Raw genomic sequence first — 18,962 nt, forward strand, 5'->3', positions numbered from 1 at the left:
GCATGATGAAATCATATTTGTGTTGTGCATACAGCAGTGCAGTTTGGTCGCAGACTTTCTTACAAAAAAATAGAATCACACAGGCACAAATTTTATATCTTGGTGACTCCCTGTAGAGACAAAAAATCTGATTTCAGGGACTGATGATTTCACAGCAAAAAGGACGGAGAAATTAGACATAGACTGCCACTGGAACACATTGTGTCCAATTCAATCTGTATTGCATTTCTTTGTCTTTTTATTAGTACTAGTGTTAAGCATAGATGTAAAAACAAGCTTTGTCCCTGAAGACTTCTGTCTAGTAATGCACACCATTTAAAAAAAAAAATTACTACAAAATTAGTTATTCACATAGACTGGTTGTAAAGTGGTTGAATTATGGTTGCCCAAATATAATTACTAATGAGGACTCATTGATAATAAGTGTTTTCCTAATAAACTCTCTCAGGGATCAGTTGTCAGGATAATGCTCTTTAGTACTTCCATGTCAGTTCTGCAGGAAAATACAGGCAGACTGTGACCAGGCAGGGAGCTCAATGATCAATCAGCAGCAAAAAGGAGTGGTCGTTTACACAGCAGGGACCATTACTCAATCAGATGGTGGAACATGGGCAAGGAGAAAAGGGTTATGTATAAACTGTGAATGTGTTTTCTGGCTCTGGGTTCCTATGTATCTTTTAGCAGTGATCACAAGTCTGGCTGGTTTGAGCTGTTCCAAGCAAAAGGCCAGGAGAGGCTTCTTGGCTTCTTGCTTCAGTGATCACTGTCATGGTCAGTCTGGAGGAATGGTGTAGACAACAATGGAAACGGTGGTAGTTTTGAGAGTGGCCCCAGGGATGCAAAGAAGGGACAAGCTGAAGGGAAAAGGCTGCTGCTGAGGATGTGAAACACTGATGCCTTATTTCCTTCTTTATTATCACTCCCATCTCAACCTCAAGGGCCAATATTTCTGAAAGGTCTAAAATTAGTAACACTTTTCCTTGTCAGTGTACTCAAATCTCAAAGAAGGATGGATGAAGAGGACAGAGACTGAGGGCAGCAGAGGGACAGGTACCAATCTATTCACTCTTGTGACCAGTGACACGAAGCTGAGTCAAGGGAGATGTACGTTAGATATCAGAAAAAATTTTTTCACTCAGAGGGTGCTTGAGCACTGGAACAGGTTCCCCAGGGAAGTGGTCACAGCACCAGACCTGACAGAGTTCAAGTAGCATTTGGTCAATGCTCTCAGGCACATTGTGTGACTCTTGGGGTGTCCTACACTGAGCCAGGAGTTGGACTCGATGATCCTTGTGGGTCCCTGACAACTCAGCATATTCTATGATTCTATGATTGTAGTAAGAAATCAGGGCAGAGCTATCAGTAATAAAACAATGACAAAACAGCAACACTCAAGTGCACTTTGGAAGAATAATAAGCCTTTCAAATCCTTAGCTGGTAATATTATGTGGTTATATCACAGTGATTTAAAATGTCAGAAATACATGTAATTATAGTACACAAAGTTTTACTTTATACATATTTTTATATATATTAATATATATATTAATATATATTCTTTCTAAGCATAAAAAAAAACCCAAAACAAACAAAAAACCCCACACATACAAAAATAAACAAACAAACAAAACCACAAGTGAAAGCAAATACAATGAAATCTTGCTATATTTTAAGGCTGATTTACAGGAGGTCTTTTTAATGCAATTTTGTATCATGTTTTGGGTAAAAAAATGAAGTAAATTGAAGTTGATTTTTCCTCATGTGAAGAATGAAATTCTACAATAGTTTTCCAGAAAACAAAACCAGCAAACAAATAGAAGTTCAAATTTAAAACAAACAGCTAGTATTCTAAGGTAGTAATGAAAGTAGACACAGTATAATTTTTTGTTTGCTATTTTAATCAGAAAAGATCTCCACAAAAAGTCATTTGGAATCAGGGAATGGGGCTCTGAGGAGCAATTGAAGTCAAGTATGCTCCACTAACAGTAATTAACAGCATGCAAGCTGTAGTAGCTGCTACAGCGAAACAGGATTAAGTAGGATGAAGGAACTCATTACATTACTTTGAGAGAGATTCCACTTTCTTTTAAGGCTGATGTAAATCTGAAGTAACTTCAATTGCCTTCATATAGTCACTGATCACTAAAGGCCAATGTCAATTCACATCTCATGGATACTAACCAAATGCTCATTTTTCAAAAATACTAGTATCAAAATAAGCAGTAACTGCCTGCATACAAGCAGGTTTTATGCATATGACTGTTCCATGTAATTTTTTTCCCAATGTATAAATGAAAGCTAAAATTTACAGAAAGAAAGCTTTTTCCAATCACTCCTTTATATTAGTTATTAAACATTTCCCAGTGCTAGACAACTATTTATTTCTGAGAAAACAACAGGTCTGCATCCAAGGGAAATACGTTTGCTAACAGACCACATGGAACAGGATAAACATTTAATTATGTAATTTTGAAACTCCAAGGGAATCATCTAAGCTGTAATTTGCCATGTTATCCTGGTTTTGAATACTTCATGCTACACTGTCTGATTATATAAATTCATGTTGACTCTCATGTTAAAGGCATTTTTGCTTTTGAACAAAAATGACAGATTTCCTCTCTGGAAATTAGAGGGTGGAAATTTTTCTATGGAACCAATGCTACTTTGCAAAACCCACCATTTTACAAAACACTGCAGGAGACTCTACTGTAAACTAGTTTTGTTTACCAAAAGACTAAAGTATTTTCATCTGCTTTCAGCCATTCAGAAGTTATCCCAGCAAATTTTTTATAGGAAATTGAAATGGAAATTATAGAACTGTTTGCTAAGGACCATATAACCTATAATCGATTTTACTCCCCTTAGTCTGAATAATACTTTCCTTTATATAAAAGGCATGAGCATATTTACATCTGTGGTTCATTTTGGTACAAAACTACATGAAAGCTTCTCTCCAAAAATGAGCTGAAGTCTGCCCACATTGTTTACTGTCTTACCATTCTTCTTCAAATATTAAATCAGTATCACAATCAATTTCAAACTATTAAGTTACAGACTTTAGTATTCTTGATGGATTGTTAGGGCATCCTGCTCAAAAGTGACACACAAAACTAAAAAACAAATAGACATGATAAGTAAATGTGTTGTGATATATTTATGCAAATATGCTGGTGGAAGATGTGTTCATTTATCAACTTTCATTAGGCTTTTTGAAGTCTGTAATCATGGCTGATATATACAAAGTCAAAGAAAACTTCATTGAAGACTATAATCCAGATTATATATATTAGTTTTATGTAATTTTTTTAACATTTTGGAATAATTACAGATCCAACATCTTTTAAAGTTTCACATTCAGTGCGTAAAAGACATGATCAGCTTCACTGTAATGCCGAACTGATTTTTTTAAAAAAAAGAAATGTCCCAATACTTGTGTGTACTCCCCTTGAACCTCCAGCCTGCACCCTATCCAAAAAAGAAGATGCATGAAGGTCATTTGTAGAAAGATAAATGATGTTTCTGTGTTTCCTGTACTCTTACTCTGTCTTCCTGTCCTTACAGATTCTGTTTCCTACATACTGTGTACATACACATACAGAAGATGATTTGGGTTACACTAACAAAGCAATGAAAAATTAATACAAGTCAATACAATGAAAAAAAACCACAAAAAATAAACCCACTAAAAATCAAACACATGAGTTTGGTTCTAAAGTTCTTAATAAAACATCACATGTCTTGACTGAAGGGCCCCATTCAGAACTCAGGATGCATGACCACTGTCATAAAGCAGGGCGTCCAATTTAGCTGAGAGATTCATCTGCAGCATGCACAGAAGTACTGGACCTGCAGAAAAGGCAAGTAAGTTGTTTGTGCTGATGCTGAGAAAGACCAGGGAGATCTATTATTTGGGAGCAACAGACCTCAAACTGAAGTGAGAGCCGAAAACATTTCAGAAGATATTCATACAATGAATAGTAAAAATCACAAAGACCACATTTCCTTCTAAATACAGAAATGTAATGAAAGTATTTCACTGTCCTTTGTAGTGCATGTGTAGGTGCTTCAAAGGTTCAAAAGTATTCACAAACGATAAAAAATGCCTCTAAGAATGAGTGACTTTAAGACCTCAATCTTTTTAAATTATCAAAGAGCAGACTGAGAGGAGAAATGATTACAAGGTATAGTTATCTCTATGAGGGAAAAGTATAATTATATCTATGAGGGAAAAATACTAAAATAAGTATTAAGTAGTTTTTCAAACCAGCACCTACAAATGCAACAAAAACTAAAGGCTGAAAGCTAAAGCTTGACATTCCCATTATTAAACAGGCAGAACATTTTAAAGAGGAGGGTAGTTTACCTCTGAAACATGGTCATAGAGGAAGTAGCCAATTATCCATCTCTCATGGTCTTCAAACTAACTATCAAATTACCACATCCTGGGCTATATTAAAAGTAGAGTGGTCAGCAGGTCAAGGGAGGTGATTCAGCCCCTCCATTTCACACTCCTGGGATCACAACTGAAGTACTGTGTCCAGCTCTGGGGTCCTCAGCACTGGAAAGACGACAATCTATTGCAGCAAGTCCAAAGGAGGGTCATGAAGATGATTAGAGAGCTGAAAACCTCTCCTATGAAGACAGGCTGAAAGAGTTGGGGTCGTTCAGCCTGGAGAAGAGCAGACTCTGGGGAGATGTTAGGTACCTTCCAGTACCTAACAGAGGCCTTCAAAAGAGCTGGAGAGGAACTTTTTGCAAGGGCATGGAGTGATAGGACAAGGGGGGGATAGCTTTAAACTAAAAGATTAGATATTAGGAAAAAATTCTTTGCTGTGAAGGTGGTGAGGCACTGGAACAGATTGCCCAGAGAAGCTGTGGATGCCCTATCCCTGGAAATGTTCAGTGTCAGGCTGGATAGGGCTCTGAGGAACCTGGTCTAGTTGTCCCTGGGGAGGTGTCCATGGTAGGAACTAAACGATCTTTAAGGACCCTTCCAATCCAAAACAGTTTATGATTCTGTCCTGCACTGAAACACAAAGGAACTACAGCTTTGTAATGAAGCAATTATAAAGAAAATGTTAACAGGCAGAAAACACGCTTCTTCTTGTAATATCATTCTGGGAAATGACCAGACTATTTCAGGTGAAAATCAAACACGCACAGACACAGAATCAGCTTGAGGCAGGCTTCTTAAAGGGGAAATTTTGCAGGGCTGTAGACAAATAAAACGAAGTCTTAATTACAAGCAGTAGTACCTGCTCATTCTTTTCAAACAACCCTTGGGTCTGTCTGGACCTCTCCATAGAAGGTCAGACAAAAAACAACCTTCACATCCCAGTACTAAGCAAAATTATTGACAGCATCTAGTCATCACTAAAGTGATTGTTTTCAAATATACACAGAATTAGTGTACCTTCATAGCTGTATTCATCCGTATTTATAATAGCCTAGATCAAATTTTCAAATAAAGAAAATATTTTAGGTTCAGAAAAAAATCTATTATTCTTCATGAGGACACTTTCCAAAATGCATCATCACATTAAAACAATTATCTAGTGCATTGCTTAGACCAAAAGCAATCTGAAATATATTGCAATTATAGGGATTGGGTAGATATTTTTAAATTGTGAAAATACATCAGGTTTTGAGAGCTTGCAAGTTTTTGAAAACTTTTTTTTCAAAATTATTTATCAGTGTAGCACGGGGGTCAAGTACACTGTAGCCTTCAACTATAAAGCAAAGAGATAGTTCTGTACCAAAGCAAAATATACCCACATACATATAGTAATGTGCACTCATATACAGGGATCGTATGCAAGTAACAGAGTTCAGTTTCATGTTTGCAAATTGCATTTTTTCTTTCCCTCCCTCTCCTAAAATTTAACTGTTGTAATGAAAGCCTTATTAGATTTTCTACTTATTATTAACCTGGAGGCCCTCCAGCCTCCTCCCTACTCTCTTTCTTATTCGTTTTTAAACTTCTGACCCGATGCAATCTGCCTGCAGGGGCAAATACAGTTATCTCCTTCTAAATTAAAATTGTAACTCATTTGGTACAGTTTACACAAGGCCTCAGCTTTGACACATGCAATTACTATGAACATAGGAGGAACATGATTGCTGAGAGCCACTAGAAATAGAGTTTAATCAGAAAACATGGAGTTGTTCCAACAGATTTATAATTTCACCACTTGCTATTCTTTTATGTTTCTGAGTGTTCAGATAATTAGATACACTGGTTTTTTGCTTCCCAAGAGGCCAGCAAAAGCAAAATTCCTACTTTTACATTAACAAGATGAAATTATAATACACAAAATCTATAACTTCTCTGTTGAAATGACAAATTCATACAACATTAATTTTAGTACTTACAGAATGTTACAAATAATTTTTTTTTGTTATATCGATGTGTATCGCATAATGTAGACTTAGGTGAATTAATTACCCATTCAGATGGATTGCCTAGTCTATCAGCTTTTACTCACATAAGAACCCCTTGGTAGCTCACTTTGCCTGTCTTAAAAGGCAGATTTTTTTTAATAGGTCTTTAAAATGTAAGGTTCACATATTGTGCCACTGGTAGGGAATGATCCTCTGGTGTAGTAGATCAGACTGCAGATCTGTAAAAAAAAATGGAGATGTTACAAAGATGTACCAGATTCATAGCCCTACCTGATCTCTGTGCCTCCAGTTCATCTCTGATAAAGTAATTTGAAGTGTATTTGATCAAGTGAAACATAGAGTTGAATCAACAAAGAGAGATCACTCACTGTAATTAGAAAGGAAGATGCAGACTTCAACTACATGTTGCCTTGCATGATGGCATCACATTCTTCTGAGAATAGGGGTGTTCATGATTCAATTGCTTTTACAAATAACTATGAATAGACAAGTGCAACATTGCAGCCCTTTTACTGGGGTTTGAACACATTCATTTTAATTATACTTTAATATCAAGTTTCCCAGGCTGATGGATGGGCCTCTGGGAGTACTGCAGGTCAAGTAAGATGTGAGGTTACAGAAAAGGGCTACAGAAAATACTTTGGTAAAGAAAATGCATGGCTGATGATGTGCTCTGTAGTACAAATCTGGTCCTGAAGATCTGGCTGTTTTTTTCAAGGGGCCACCTGCTTTCTATTTCTCCTTTTATGTTAGCCATTAATTTTGCTGCCACAGGCACAATTCATACTTACAAGGTTGGAGGCTCAGACAAGAGCAGTTGCTGTTTCAAATAGCACTGCTCCATTCCCAAGACAGCCAACTCAGCTGAAATGACATCAGTGACCTGGATACACCAAATTCACCAAAAGATGGACTTTCCCATCCTTAACATACTCTTTTCTGCTGCATGCATAGCAGCAAAGCAAATCCATAAGGCTGGAAGGAAACAAATTGCAGGTAAGACAAAGTAATGTAAAGAAAGAGTCTGGAAGAGCAACAAAGAGAAGCAAAGCAAAAGGAAAAAAGAAAGAAAAATAAGAAAAGGATTACATAAATATTGGTGATGAGGTTGCCAATCTGTCTCAAGCAAACTGCTTAGTCTGGAAGCTTTTCCTGGTTAGTAAAAACCTAACTTAGGTAATGGTAGTAGTTTATAAAGAGATGTCAAAATAGAGACATGTAGTATCATCATGTTTGTTTAAGTCTGGGATGTCTGAGTCCAGCTCCAAAGGCAGATTTATTTTATTTGGCCCCAGGAACATGCCCTGAGCCATTGGCATACAGTGCTCTTCTGGCAGCCTGCTCACTCCTAGCCCTCTCCCTGGGACCCCACACTCGGCAGGCTCTGTAGTAGGAAGGCAAAGCACCTGCAGAGTCATATCGGGTCTTAAAGAGTTTATGGGCTGAGACACAGTCCTGGACAACCTATGCTTTTTGGTTTCAAGCCCATCCAGTTTCATCTCAACCCATTCTGAGACAATTCAGCCCAGAGATCCCTGCACCACATTAATACATTTCCAGAACTGGAGACACAGGTAGTGCAGCTCAAAGCATCTCGATAATATTAGCAGGCACAGTTCTTGAATTGCACTGATGTTGGTACAAAGTGGCAGAAGCCTTCAGCCAGCAGCAGGATCATGGAAGAAGAGGAGAGAAAAGGACCAGAGTAGCCCCAAGCAGTTTGCTTTATGTTGCAGTGAAAACACATCCTGAATGAGCTGGAATTTCATCATGCCCCCATGCACCAAGGAGAGTTGGAGTTTGGGAGCAGTTCTCCGGTAACATGTGGGGTCAGCAACGGCTCACAGTGAGCAATTTTGCAATATCCTGAATGGAAAGGAGACTGGTTGCTCTCTATCTTGTCCACTACAAGCAGCAAAAGTCATAAAATTAATTTAGTAGCAGCCACGTTCAAAAAAAATACAAGGAATTGGCTCACCACACAGCAGATAAGAGAGCTGAGAAATTTCACTCAAAAGGCTGTGGCTTCAAGAAGTCTGGTGGGGCTCAAAAAAAGTCTGAAGGAGCACTTAAAAGGTTCTGAGTGCTGCAAAAGAGACCACAGCAGACTCAAGAAATACCTGCAGCTGGGGAAGTTTTAAAAGGGATGTATTTTATACATTTGCTTTTATTGTTCCCAAGCCATATGTTTTTTGACACTGTTGGAGGCAGGATAATGGATTAGTTAGCCAATGATCTGCACTAGTCCATCCACTCCTCTACTCTGATAAATCCTATCAGCTTCCAGTTAGCAGCAGGTGGGAGATTTCCAGGGCTGCTGCTAAACTACTGAGTTCAACATCAGGTTCTACCCTCCTAAACTATGCTTAATCTCATTTTTTAACCTGTATGTTGTCTCCATATTATCTTGCAACAATGAATTCTGAACTCTTATTGTAAACTGTCTATAATGCACTTCATCTTTGCTACTTTGTTAATAGAGCCTTCATTGAAGTGCTCTACTCACCACATTATGAGAAGATAGTAAAAAACCAGGGGATCTTTATCATATTATTTCCCATACATTCAAAGAGCTCTTTTCTACCCTGAAGCAGCTCATTTACTTATTTATATTTATTACTCATTGCAAAATTATTCTCATAAAATTTTAGAAAGTACATATTTTAAGAGGTAGCTTTCAGAGTTTAATGTCAAAATTTATTACAGATAAAGCACAGGAATTCAAAGGATAAACATTTATTTCTATAATTTGCAATTCCTACTATGGAAAAGTTGTGCTGACTTTTCATGGAGTACAGACTCTACCCTTGTACCAGACTCTTCTGAATCCCTTGGTCCTAGTTCAGACAGTTACAGGCATACAAATTGACTCTAAGGGCATTGGTGTGGACACTGAGGTCTGTAACACGAACATGAAAACACCAAATGTTAAGTATAGCAATGGGGAATCCACAGCTTTTAAAAATAAAGGACTGTGTAAAGGGATATTGTATTTTTATGATGGCCATAAAAATTGATAGTAACAGTGGTTAGATAGGAATGCTGATAGAATAAGAACACTTTTGTAATTCATTTGATTTGTGATGCTAGACTTAAATTTCTCTCCTGTGTTTGTAGATAGAGATAAAAGCAAGTGTATATACTTCGAACATAAATACAAAATATTATCCTCTAAAAACAGGTTTGATCATTTGCTGGACCAGCATAGGTTTCCACTAGATGGTGCTCCTAGCTTTAGGGAAGCCGTAAGTGGATTAACCTGCTGCAATGCAAAGGATCCTAGATCCCTAGGCTGCAGTAATTTTGCTCTTTTCTCACATCTCCTAAGTACTCACAAGTGTAATGTTTTCAATTTCATTCTCACGTTCCAGTCTTCCCACCCACTGGTCTTCCTGCCTCAGTCTTTTCTTCAGCCACGAATTTTCACAAGCCTGTAAAGATGCTTCTAAAATATTTTCTGCAAAGTAGATTCATGCAGAAATGCCATCTCTCAGAAAGCTACTTTAGGAAAAAATAAGTATATCTGGTCATCTTCATTCTTACTGCTATTCTTTTTACCTCCTCCACTATTTCCTTAAGTGTTACCATCTTCTTCATTTTTGACAGGTAAACAGAAAAAAAAAGTCCTAAATTATGCTCCCCACAGAACTCACTTTTGCTATTTCATTGGCAGATACCATAGTACAGATCAACACCCCCCCTCATCCCCTGCCAAAAGGCATTAATTTCTTTAACTTCTTGGGTAATACCTTCCCCTGTACTCTCTTCCATCTAGTAGCAGAGCAGCTTTTTCATCAGCCCCTCTCATACCAGTAACATACATAGAAGGATGCTGAAATACTGGAGATATTTGAGAGATGAGTTTCAAAAATGATCAAAGATGGCAAAAAGTTTTTCCCAGTGAGAGATTCAAACAGTTCAAATCTGTCCACTTTAAAAGTGCTTGAGCAACATCACATACCAAGACAGGAAAAGAAAGTTAAGAATTAGTACAGAACAAAAAATACAGACTTAGTTCAGTCCAAAATCAGTGTGCAGCAGAGTTGGTTTCATGTGCATTGTGAGATGAAGAAGCTAAAACTGAGCAGACCATGAAGTCTTCCCAAAGACACTTTTTTTTTTTAAGAACTGCCTTTGGCTCACAACAGCTACCACTGGTTGGTGGAACAGACCAGCAGCTGGCAGCACCATCAAAAATTTTGTCTCAAAAGTGTACTGCCACAGTCCACTAAAGTGAGATTTCTCTTCGGGATGTAAGATTTTCCTCTTACATCTGGAAGATCACCATTTACAATTGGTGTAACTACAGCACTGTTGATAAACCAGTTGTTGTAACATAGTACACACTGCCATCATGAAGGAGTAGTACCCAGTGCTGCAATGCCTTTGGAAATACCACACAGTCATGTGGGCTGCTGGTGAGATTCCTGCATCCAATACACTGGATATTCATGGAAAGAATATTTCTGTTGTTTGCTAGAGTTACAGAGAAGTCTAGTTACAGTAAGACTGGTTTATCACTCTTAATAGGGAAAGACAGTTTGTTTTCTTCTCTAAGCTTCAAATTCCTTTAATAGTTACTTTGCTAGAAGAGAGGAATGGCTGAACTTGGCCCTAGGCTGACTGACAGTGAAATCTGCACTGACAGACAAATGAGAAATCTGAGGCTGAGGCTGACAGATCCATTTAGCCTATTCTGGATGAGCAAGAGGTAGAGAAGAAATGGACAGACAGAGCTGCTGAAGTTTGAGCTGCAGATGTCCCTTCTATGAAGATCTGTAACTGATGGGGGTAGCCCACTTTGCCTTACCACGTTGAGCCTTGACTCAATCTGCTATGGATTGCATGCCTGTGCACCAAGTAAAGCAGTGCCCTTAAAGGGAAGCATCATGGACAGTGAGTGTTAAGCACATTACCCAAAATAAAAATTGCTACTCCTCCCAGATTTATGGCTCTCAGTACTGTGTATCACCTCCTGCCCCAACTTAAATGGTAATGGGTGAAAACCATTGTGATTTAGTTAACTATCTGAGCTACCTCTACGTAAGAACCCTGCCTGGAAATCACATAGGAATGAGGAGATACATCAAGAAATAATAATTATCTTGAAACTTATTGAACTACTTCATGCAGCAGAAATCAAATTTTATCCATATTATCAACAGATTTGTGTGTGTCAAAAAATTTCAGCCTCCAAAGCAAAAAGCTTGAAAACAAAAGATGCACACTCCATGACTTAAGATCAAATGTGGCAGAATATAAAGACTGGCTTAAAATATCTACCAATAAAAAAAAAAAAAAGCCTACTGTACAATTTGTCAATGCATCTTTCCTGAAAAATACAGTGAAGATGATCCCCTTTGGGTTCTCTTCTATGAGGAAAGAGCACTTAGCAGCAGTCTCAAGTGAAGAAGAGCAAAACGTCAGTGTAACAGAGGTTTGGGGGTTTCACAGAAGAACAAAAGACATTGTGGGTTAATTGACCTGTATTTTTTCAAGAAGATATGAAACTACAGTTTTTGTATGTGGTCTGTGGCAACAAATTATCTGCATCCAACCAGTCTCTATATGGTAAATGACATGAGACCAAGAACTGAAAGTATGGTGTATGCATCCGTGTGTGTGACTATATATAAGTTATTGTTATACAGTATATTTTTATAAATATGATGCAGTTGCAAAGCTTCTGGTGAAGTGAGAGGCTACCAAGTTATATTTCTTGCAAGTCAGACAATAAGCCAACTTCTAAGAATTTGACATTCATTACAAGGGAGAGGGCCAAGCTAAGAGAGTGTTCCTCAGACGCTGTGGATCGTGGCATGGTTAATTTTCAAAAAGCATTATAAAATATTCTCTTCATCATATCAAACATCAGAAGGCAGTGAGTTGATGGCACAAAAAAGACATGAGTATGGGCATAAGCTTTTCTCAAGTTTTCTGAAAAACCCCAAAGAATAGTTAAAAAGGATGAAAAAAAAAGCTTTACACCATAGCAGCAGTGTATCTGAAAAAAAAGCTGTCTTCTGAGAAACCTCCTTTTAAGTCATTGTCATTCCCTAACTTCACAAACACTTCATGTGGCAACAACAGTCTCACTGATGCTACAGATAATGAACTTGAGATTTTTAGGGCGGTTGAGCCTTGAAATATATTGGCTACTTGTCACTCTTGGCTTTTTCTCTCTGATGCTGATTGCGACCATAGCCCAAGTCCCTGGCTTGCTGGTAGATATTCTCTGCGGTTCAGTAGTTTAACTTACTAGACAAAGAGGTAAAGTCCAACACTTCTGGAGCAATGGCCATTCAAGCAGAACACCACTTGACTACCTAAGCTGATCTCTGTAACTTCTGCCCCAAATCCCAGACAGTAACTTTTGCATGAGCTTCTATTTCTATTAAGAAAAACAGAAAATATTTACTACAAACGTCTAATGGGAGAAAAGTAAACATCTGAAAGGCAGCCTTTGAATGTTTATTTTTTTTAACCAGCCTTTCCCCAAATCTGCTCTTCTCCAATTTAATTTGAATCTGGATGCTTTTAGCCTCTACTTCCAGTCATTGAGTCTTGTTATGACATTGTTTTCTGCAGGAATAGAGTCATCTACCACTGGCAATCTCCTTAAGTGCATGCAATTATGAATCCTACAGAGTACAATCAGTCTCCAAATTTCTCATCAGCTGTTTTTCTTCCAGACCACAGAATATTCTTTTGTGTTCTGGCTGAAACCTCAGTTAAAGACTAGTGCCATATATGAGGATGTGATACTGTGGTAACAATCTCACTTATGCCACAAACAAAGGACAATGGGACAGACCCATGCTCAATCCAAACAGGAGAGCCATGTTATTGCATGTTTGTGACATGAGTGGGAGCCTGAATATTGTGTTGGGAGGATCAGCTGATTCTGGGCTGATGATCCCCTTGTCCTCTTAATAAATGCATCATCTCTGAATACTCTTTCCCTTCTGTCTGGCTCACTGTTATGTGAGTCAGAGAATTATGGCACACGAATTAAAGGATACGGATATGGCTGCTCCGCTGAGGGGCTACAACCTACATGCAAGCCTGCAACTACCTCTTGGGACAACATGTGAGTAGATCTGTACTGCTAGCAAGGCACAGGGACAATAATCTTCCCTGCTCCCTTTGCAAATCCTCTGCCGGCTGACCCGTAATTACTAGTGGTTGTGGGTGGAGTTAGTGAAGTCACACAGATGAGCTTAAGCCCTCACTTAAGACATTTTGTTTAACAGGGGCTGCTCTGTGGACCATCAGTATGGCTATTCTTCTCTACCACTGAGTAGATTTTCTAAGATCTATCCATCCTTATCAAAGCTCTGGGAAAACAATCTGATCCAGCCAGCAACAGAACACTATGAATGAAGCAAAAGCCACTAGCAGGGAGTTCCTGTAAATTAAAAATCTTTTACAACAGACACCAAAAAAAAAAATCAATTACCTTTTCGCAAGAGCCAATGAAAAAGTGTTAAAACCTGAGCTCAAGATTAGTATAGAACAGGACTGTGCAAATTATAACTGGATCATTTCAAGTGATTATTACTACTTGACAGGGTTTAAAACTTTCACATTAAATTAATGCATCCTGTTTAGCCATCCTTAGTTTGTCATCACTCACCGTTGTAAAATATTTCCTTTGAAATGCTACTAACACAAAATGTTCTATTCAAAGAATTGTCTTTTTAGTGGCAAGATGATCTTGAATTTAAGAAAGTTGTAGAAAAGTTAGGTACAATCAATCATATTAACTAACCACTCTGTTCTCCAGTGCCTAGAAATCATTCTTAGCATGAAGAACAGCTAAGCGACTCTGAGCTCATACAAGAACCTATCTAAATTTAACTGCTGTATCATTTTAATGAGAGATAAAATGCCCTGCGTCCACAAGCAGATGGTGTTAGCCCACATTAATATACTCACTGGAGAACTTAATATGCTTAGATTTAGATGGGTTATTCCACTGGATGACGCAGTGCATGACGCATCCTGAAGCAATGTATCTGTATTTGGCAGTTCTTTATCATCTTACTTGGTTCTACTGGCTACACACTGCTTTCCCTGTGTTGTGTCCTGTCCTGTCCCTGGGTTATAACTGGCAGATATATAGGTGCAGGCCTTTGTGGTTCTTATTTGTGGAAGCCAGAAACACTCACTATGGCACAGCCATATTTTGTATTTTCACATGATTCCTGGATTTTACTGACCCTAGGAAAGATCCATGCATCCATCTGTATTTGGAGAGAAGTTCTCCCCACCAACAACCCCCCACAAACATACTTACTTATCTCCTTCTTTCCACAGCAGAATGGGGAGGGGTATACAAGTAAGAAAGAGATGGATGCCTGTTTCTGCCTTGCCCTGTCTCATTTGAGGGCTGCAGCTGCCAGGGATCTGGCATGGTCAGGGGCATGAGCTGGGCATAAGGCCACTGGCACCACTGTGACTCCCATATGGTCTCCTTTTCTCTAGGCTGAGATTTTGCCTCCCTAAAATCTGCCTCCCAAGGCAATAGATTGAATCTGGACATTCTTGCCCAGGGATCTTTTGGCAGCTCATCCTACTTGCACTTCCAAAAGCATAAAATGTTTGTATATTATGTTTTGCATATTTAACCAGTGTTATTAGCTTATAGTAAATACATATTTAAAACATATTAAGTAGTATACTACTTTAGAAAAATTAAATTAAGTAATTACTGTGATTGGAAAATGGTATTAGATGCAATTTGATCATGGTATTCATTTCATGAAGGTTGCTTCTGGTGAAATCATTTATATGAATTTGATCCACCTTATCAGCAATCTCTATGACTATTTTGTTACGTGAATAATGAACAAAGCTTCCTAATATAAATCTTCGGATACCATTTTACTCATCTTCTGAATAAAGTTAATGTAGTGCTCTTTAAATAAAGGTTGCATAATACAAAACCTCTGTAAATAAGTAGAGTAATTTAGAAATGAGAAATCATTTGAAGTGGGCGGAAGAGAATATGTGCAAACTTAAAGTTCAAATGTGTTGGAATTCAAAAGGTATTTTCATAAGATATTGCAATATTTGCACAAAGATACAAGTGGAGTATTCAGAAAGCTTTAAATGTTCTTATCTACTTTATATAATGTGATCTCGAGGATGAAAAACATTGACTCAGTGTTCTAACTTGCAGAAATTATCATGACAGTCATGGAGCTTTAGCTGCTGTATACCTGGGCATAGTATTTAAATGGGGGGAGAGAAAAACTGCTTCTTTGGGGTATAAGTACATCTGCAGAATTTTATGAACATGCATATCTTACAAACCACAGATATATCTGAAAAGGTACAGAAGAGAATTCAAGGATTTCATTTCCTACCTTCCAAGATTATCTTATGTGAGGGAGAGACTTTTTCATTTCCTGAGGATTGTTCTTTCCTGACAGAACTAGAAACGTCAGGACATTCAGAGAGAGAAGAGGGAGAAGGTGTATATGAAGATGAGAAAGAAATGAATATAGGTGTAGGGGACTACAATCATAGCAAATCACTGAAAATATTTGCTACTTTAATTTATACCTAGTTCCCTTTATCTGTGCTCTATTTTTAACTTCATACACCTTGTGTGTGTGGCTATCTAGAAGGATGTGGTTTTTGCAATAAAAACTAAGATTCAGTCTAGATCTAAACCCTTCCTAAGAAGCAATACTTTTAAACATCTGTGAGATATTACCAGAAATAGTATGGACTTTTATTCTGTGTTTCAGTTTAAGAACAGCAAGAGAGAAATTAAATACACAGGATGAACTGGGATAGCATTGATCAAGTGATCAAGTATGAGCCAGATCTCAAATCCCAAAGCAATTTGTTCCACAGTCTTGGATCAGTCTTTGAGTGAGTTGAGCAAGGCCCAAAATTTCTTTTCCTCAACTACGAAAGGATGAAATCAGCCCACACTGCACCTTAAATTCACTCACTCCCAGTAGTGTGCAGGGGCAGGATTTGTGCACTAAGTGTGGACTGCTGGCAAAGCCCCTGTGACACCTAACACCTCTGCCTGCTCCTCCTCCACTACGGAGAGGCCATCAGCAGGTGGGAATTGATGAGTTTGTTTGCAATTGCTGAAGCCGAGATCATGTGAATTATAACACTGCAAATCCTGAGGTGAAAAGTACATATTAAGTGAAAAATTATTCCTTGAAAACCCTGAATTATGTTTTATTATGTTTTCTAATAATTCCTGAATGAGGGAGGTCTTATTGCCTTTTTTTTTTTTTTTTGGCACATGGGCCTCATTTCTTCAGGCTGACACATCCAAGATACTACAGAACTATCAAGAAAAGAAACTGATGTTCTTCCCATAGACCTGCCACTAACTCCAGCCATTCCTTTCGTGATTGAAGATAGTCAGATGGATTCTCCATTTCCTCACAAATCAAAAGAAAAATGTGAGTACATATTCATTGCAAAATCTGTACTACTGCTAGTAATTCACCTTATATGCTTTTTCCCTTCACAAAATACTTTTTTTCTTCAACCTTTCCTGGTTTAAGCACTGAATAAATTTGCAATGGGAGTCATGAGGGAAAAATAAGAAAAAAAGAGGCAAAACGCCCTATGGAACATGTGAAATCAACTGTAGAAAAATCATTTTAAGGGTGGAAGTGCACCTGAATCATGCTTCAATAGGTATCAGCTGATTCTACCAAATGGCCATCAAGGTCAAGGACCATCATAAAAGCCAAAGCAAGGACTTTTCCTAGACAAGAATTTTTTTATTTTGAAATAAAGTTCAGTGCTGTGGTCAACATACTTGCTTTTTATGAACACTTATTTGATTTATTTTTGAGAAAACCACTTCAGTTTAGCTGTTAAATATTGAATACTCCTTTCCTACTTCAAGGCTCACAAAAGCATATTTCACAATTAATATTTGTATGCTTTTTATGCATGAGTCCTCTTATTTATACAGCTCCCTATAAATCATATAAGTGAATGACACAAAGGACCAATTAGAGCTTTTTCTGCACCAGGGTAGAATGGCACTTAGATGTTTGTGCAGTCTCGTTTTAATGGTTTCAGGTTCCACAGTTCCCCTGGGGAGATTATTTGAGAGCTTACTGCAATTTATTCTCATGATAGCCAGCTTCAACATTTCCTTTTCCAATTGTATCATAATACACTTACATCCAACATAATGTATCACACATTTTCTCCTCTTGTGAAGCAAGGTAAGTTCTATAAATCCTGCAATAAATTCATCACCTCTTCTTATATCATTATAAGCCCTTATTAGCTGACTTCTGAAGCATATGCTAGTCTTGATAGCAACACCACAGTTATGTCTCTTTAGTGATTTGCACAAAAAAATAGCTATCAAACCCCAATAATATTGACATACTTTATTCAAGCTCCAAATTAGTTCACAAAGATTATACATGTTATTAAATAATTCTATGATTCCATGTATTATAAGGATAAAATACTGCCGCTTTTTTATTCATGCTTGCAGAGCCTTAACCCCATCCTCCTAGGGTCATATAATAACATTCCAGGAGCAAATTTTATCATGTATTTCTGGAAGGATCCAAATAAATTTTCTAGTTCTCTGCACAGTAAGCGGTATCTTCGTGTAAGTGTGGCTTACTGTGCCCTGCCATGTTGGCTAGTCCCTTCATCCCTCTGTTTATCAAATGCTAAACTGGTTTGTTTTCAGACTCCTTGCCTGCCCTTCCCATTCAAGTCCTGCCATGGGATTGCCCCTGATCCAGGGCTCATACTCAGTTCCTTCACTAGGCAATTTTTTTTTCACAAGAAACAGGGCTGACATCCATCTTTTTACAACTTCAGATTAAAGGGACTACAAAGAAATGGAAACACATTTGTGCAAATTTAAGACAGCTAGGCTGTACATTTTTTAAGTTATCTGTCTTCAGTTATACTGATCACAGCAGAATTTTAAAGAAAACAAATGAGAACCAAAAATCAGGGAAGCTCCTCTTAACCTCCTAATAGTTCATGTAAGTACATGTAGACTCTAAAACAACCTAGAAGATGGTCATGACATTACATTTCATGGAATATTGTTCCTACAGAACAAATGAGTTCTATAAAACTACAAAGTCTCCTGGAAACTCTGTCAGGTGTTACAGATGTGGTTAATTAAAAAATAATAGACTAAACCCATGAAAGCAGTAATAAAAAGTTAGAATACTGCTTATGCAGTCAGTAATACAGAACAAGTGTTCTTGGAGGAAAGGTTTAAGGGCCAAAGGATCAGTCAGGTGGCAAGTACTTCACTAGATTTTACAACTGAGAAAGACGCTACAAATACCAAAAGCTCTGGTGCAACTAATAATAACATTAGTTCATTGTTGGAAGTTGGCTTTAGAAAACGGATAAAACACAACTAGCAGAAATAAAGAAGCCTGCTTGCATCTCACAGATGAACCTGTTCCAGTACCCTCATTGCACCTGGTGTCCTACACCTACTGGATGGGGAAGCAGTGCATGTGCTGGAGTGAGCGCTCTGATGGGCCGTGTGCTGGATAGGCAGTGGCCACAACCTC

Source organism: Corapipo altera, unplaced genomic scaffold (genome assembly GCF_003945725.1).
Source record: "Corapipo altera isolate COAL_440 unplaced genomic scaffold, ASM394572v1 24b, whole genome shotgun sequence".
Classification (NCBI taxonomy): domain Eukaryota; kingdom Metazoa; phylum Chordata; class Aves; order Passeriformes; family Pipridae; genus Corapipo; species Corapipo altera.